The sequence below is a fragment of the Moschus berezovskii genome, chromosome 9, assembly GCF_049115385.1.
Source record: "Moschus berezovskii isolate FMDL1 chromosome 9, NW_MosBer_1.0, whole genome shotgun sequence".
In the NCBI taxonomy this organism is placed as follows: Eukaryota; Metazoa; Chordata; class Mammalia; order Artiodactyla; family Moschidae; genus Moschus; species Moschus berezovskii.
Window position 1 is genome coordinate 59,475,767 of NC_142468.1, and position 5,394 is coordinate 59,481,160.

Below are 5,394 nucleotides of genomic sequence, written 5' to 3' on the forward strand. Positions count from 1 at the left end.
GGGGTGGTACTCACAGGAGGAGAGAGAGCAAGACTGGCTTTTCTGCACTAGTCTGTCTATAGGCATCTTATGCCCTCAACTGGATTACCTTCATACATATTCAGTGGTGGGACTCTTGTCTACCCACATAAAAGCTACACCTTACATTTTTATTTTTCCTGAAACAATCTAGAATATAATGAATATGTAAAGAAGCAAGGAGTGGGTTATTCAGGAAAAAAGTGCAAGAGTTAAGAAAGATTTCTTAATAACACTTTCCCCTTCAAATCAGCAGTGGTTTACTAAACAGCCCAGAGGGTTGTAGCAGGTACTGTGCTAGACCTGGGAGATTTAGACTATAAAGAACTGATTCTGCCCTTGAGGAGTGGTTCACACTCTAGCAGCCAGATAGGACTGTCGAGACCTGTCTCTGTTTCTGTGCCCCAGCTTGTGGTAAAAACCGTCTGAAATAGACATATGAGTGCATAAGAGAAAAAAGAAGACAGAAGATTGCCATTACAGGAAAACTACCGCGGAGGCCCTTTCAACCAGATGAGGGGACAGACATAAAGAAGCCATTTCAGTAGTTTCTGTGAGGAGCTAAGACTGTAGTGTGCCCAGGTGTCCTAGCCGCACAGAGGGGAGGTTCTCTGCCCATGTGATGTGATGTCTGCACAGAATCCTGAAGGGAAGGAGAGACCCTCAGGAGATGGACAGTGTGCTTCGGGCCAGGAATAGCATGACCAGAGGAATACTGGAGGCAAGAGACTCATGTTGATATGGAACTAGAAACAGTTGGGTGTTGCTGAAGGTCTGAGTAGGAGGGGGCAGGAGAGGACAGGCAGAGGCCGAGCCATGGGAGCCCTTCTGGCTTAAGACTCATCCTAAAGTTGAGGGAGATCCACCAGAGGGTCTTAGACAGGAACATGTGATGGTCAGATTTGTGTTTCAGATACAAGTAGAGAAAAGATTTCGCAAGGTATCTGTTAGGATTAGATGCTGCTGCATGAAACACTGGCTTAATCCAGCAAGGTTTGTTTTCTCACATGAGAAGGTAAAGATGGGCAGTTCCTCACTGGCTAAGACATTCATATCCTTGCTGTCTTTTTATTTTGCCATGATTTTGTCCTCACATTGTTACCTCCTGGTCAGAAGATAGCCTTCTGAGCTCACAACAACACATCTGTGTTTAAGGAGGCAGGAACAGGAAGAGATGCAACTCTTCCCTTTAATCATCAATGTAAAAGTCCTCCAGGAGACCACCAGACTTGGAGTGAACTACCAGTGATCAGGTCAGGACTATACTAGCTGCCACCTCTAGCTGCAACAGAAGCTAGGAAAGCAGTGATCTTCTTACGTAGCAGATTTGGGCAAGGGAGGAGGTTGGAAATAAGTGTTGTGTAGCTGACCTATAATTTCTGCCACAAAAGGTAATAGGTAGGAGGTAATGTATGGATGTTAGAGTTGGACTGTGAAGAAAGCTGATCGCCGAAGAATTGATGCTTTTGAACTGTGGTGCTGGAGAAGACTCTTGAGAGTCCCTTGGACTGCAAGGAGATCCAACCAGTCCATTCTAAAGGAGATCAATCCTGGGTGTTCATTGGAAGCACTGATGCTAAAGCTGAAACTCCAATACTTTGGCCACCTCATGTGACGAGTTGACTCACTGGAAAAGAGTCTAATGCTGGGAGGGATTGGGGGTGGGAGGAGACGGGGACGACAGAGGATGAGATGGCTGGATGGCATCACCGACTCTATGGACATGAGTTTGAGTGAACTCCGGGAGTTGGTGATGGTCAGGGAGGCCTGGCGTGCTGTGATTCATGGGGTCGCAAAGAGTCGGACACGACTGATCGAGTGAACTGAACTGAATTGAACTGAACTGAATGAGGATCCAAAACAAGCAATGGTAAGAAGAAGGATTGTTGCCGATTAACTGAAACTGAAAATTCAGAAATTCTGAGGAGTGGATCTCATTCTCTTAGTGTTTTGCCGAAAGTTTTCCTTTCGTTTTAGATTTGAAGAATTCTTTAACAAAAGGAACCATTTGTTACTCCCAGATAAACAATTTCAGTTTTTTATGGAGGATTATTTGACTTAATTTCAACATACTCATTAAAAGAAAAGAAATAGAAACAATAGAGAGAAGTAACAATGTATATATCACCAAATTGTGCCAACCTACTTCTAGACTTGAGCAGCATTGGAAAGTCCTGAATGACAGCTATCTAGAGTTCCAACTGGGAAAGAGTCCCAGGGGGTGCATCCACCTCACAGGGGAGACTCCAAGTTGCAGTTTTGGGGGCTACTGCCTGTAATCCCCAGCCATAAACTGATATCATCATCAGTTTGCACACAAAAATGAAGTGCTGGTTTTAACTTTTATAATGATGTTTGTTTCACCTTGTGAGTCATTTGATTTCTTAGACCCCAAGGGGGTCTAAATTGATGGATAAGTAGAGACCCAATAAGTAGGGGTCCCAAACGCAAGAAGTATGTCCACATAAGTTTTTCGGTGGTGGTGGTGGTTTAGTCAGTAAGTCGTGTGTGACTCTTGCGATCCCATGGGCAGAGGAGCCTGGCAGGCTACAGTCCATGGGATTCTCCAGGCAAGAATACTGGATTGGGTTGCCATTTCCTTCTCCAGGGGATCTTCCCAACCCAGGAATCGAACCCAGGTCTCCTGCACTGTAGGAGGATTCTTGACCAACTGAACTACAAGGGAAGCCCAAATCTTTTGGTAGCTTTGTCAAAATCTGTTAATAAGTGTGTATGGTTATCAAAGTCCAAATAATTTCCAGGGAAATGAAATAGCCAATACTCATCTCTAAAAGCAATAGGTAACACATGAAGCTGGCATATTAAACTCATATTAGCTGTACTGTAGTGGTACAGAGTTCCTTGGTACCAGGTGTCAGTGCATTTAATAATGCCTTCAGGGATAACTACCCAATGAGTGTCAGGAATCCATTCTTTAAATAATTTCTTTCATGCATACACATTAGTAGACATTAAAATTCCTTGGGCCTTATCCTTTTGAGCAAGGTAATATAATAACTGCATAGAACAAATAGTCCAATCAAATATGTCAGTTAATGATTTAGTTTGGTGTCAATGAAATATTACTGAGTCATTGTTATTGTTGTTCAGTAGCTAAGTTGTGTCCAACTCTCTGATCCCATGGACTGAAGCATGCCAGGCCTCACTGTCCCTCACTATCTCCTGGAGTTTGTCCAAGTTCATGTGCATTGAGTCGGTGATGTTATCCAACCGTCTTTTTCTCTGCCGCCCTCTTCTCCTTTTGCCTTCTGAATCATTCAGTTCAGTTCAGTTCAGTCGCTTAGTCGTGTCCGACTCTCCGCGACCCCATGAATCACAGCACGCCAGGCCTCCCTGTCCATCACCAACTCCCGGAGTTCACTCAAACTCATGTCCACAGAGTCGGTGATGCCATCCAGCCATCTCATTCTCCGTCGTCCCCTTCTCCTCCCGCCCCCAACCTTTCCCAGCATCAGAGTCTTTTCCAGTGAGTCAACTCGTCACATGAGGTGGCCAAAGTATTGGAGTTTCAGCTTTAGCATCAGTCCTTCCAATGAACACCCAGGATCGATCTCCCTTAGAATGGACTGGTTGGATCTCCTTGCAGTCCAAGGGACTCTCAAGAGTCTTCTCCAACACCACAGTTCAAACTGTAAATTTTTTAATCATAAATCAAGCTATGTTCATGGGGCTTTAGTATCCATTTAGCATTGATAGTTAAGGCTTGAGCTATCTATTTACCAGTGCTGTGTAATCTAACAGACAGATAAATTTTGTCTGTGGAAAGTCAGAGATAAGAAAGGACAGGCCTTGTTTGCAGGACAGGTGAAGTTATCCTGAGTTCAGGTCCAACTTGTATTTCTCCAGTTGAAGACTCCCCAGTGACTTTCTTCATATTTTCTTTTTTTCCAAACTTTTTATTTTGTATTGGATTATAGCCGATTAACAAACAATATTGTGATAGTTTCCGGTGAACATTGAAGGGACTCAGCCATCCATATACATGTATCCATTCTCCCCCAAACTCCCCTCACATCAAGGCTGCCACATAACACTGAGCAGAGTTCCATGTGCTATATAGTAGGGCCTTGTTGGTTATCCATTTTATTTATAGCCATGTGTACACTTCATATTTTCTTTTAATTGTACCGTATTCTTGAAGTTTGTGGTGTGAATGACAATGCACATTACAGTCAGGCGTCCAAGAATAGTCTGTTCACGAGACAAACAGTGGGTTAACAGCACATATTTCCATTTTTCCTGTCCAGGGATCATCACTGACACAGTGTTGCCCTTCCCCTGCACAGTCATATCAGCAGGTTTGGGAGGACCATTAGGCTGCTTCACTCAGACTTTAACTCCAATTGCATGTATATCATTTGTGGATCCAAGCCCTGCATCACCTCTGACCTTTAGTAAGATGGGAGGTTCTCCTTTTTGTACTTTGCCAATTACACATGGAAGAATCCACAACTGGGCAGTGCAATCCTGTGTATTAATAAGTAGATCATCCTTCCATTTATTTTGTAAAATTACTTGTATTTCTACTTGATAGTCTGCGTCTATAACTGCCCCCCCCCCCACCATGGACAGAAATCCCTTTTAACACTAAACTGGAGTGTTCTTTGATTAATCCAGTGTCCAGGAGGCATTTTATTTCCAGTACCAGTTGAAATAGCACATACAAATCTTTTAGTAAGTGTATGTTCAGATGTAGATAGAAATCCAGTCCAGAGGCCCCAGAAGGAGCTCGGAAAGGAGCTGTGGTGCTCCTGGGATGATTTCCTGATTCTCAGTTATCTCAGGATGGAAGTCTATTTAATGAATCTGTAGGTTTGGCATAGTCATTTTCATCAAAGGGGTTTCTGATACTCCTGTAGATCTGTTACTTAAAATATTGAGGGCAGTATTCAAGTTAGTCCTCCAATTTTTCTAAGAGCCTCTCCAAGTTTAATTAATTGTTGTTTAAGCAAACCATTCATTCTTTCAGTCACACCAGCAACTTGAGGACTGTAAGAAATATGAAAAATCCATTGTGTATTATGTTCCTGGGCAAACTCTTGTATTAACTTACCTTTAAAATGTGACCCATTGTCACTCTGAATTTAGAGTAGAACACCATAATATAAATTAATTATTCCAATGTTTTAATATTATCAGTCTGATTGGCTTTCCCAAAGGGAGTGGCCACTAAATATACAGAATAGCTGTCCACAGCAGAATATATATATATTGGCATCCTTTATCTCAAATTAACGGACCAGTATAATCAAATTGCCATATTTGCCCAGGCAGCTTGTCATGTGCCAGCTGTCCTTTGACTAGTTGTAGCAAGCTTCTGTGTTTAGTATATTAACAGATCAGCTATGTTAAAAT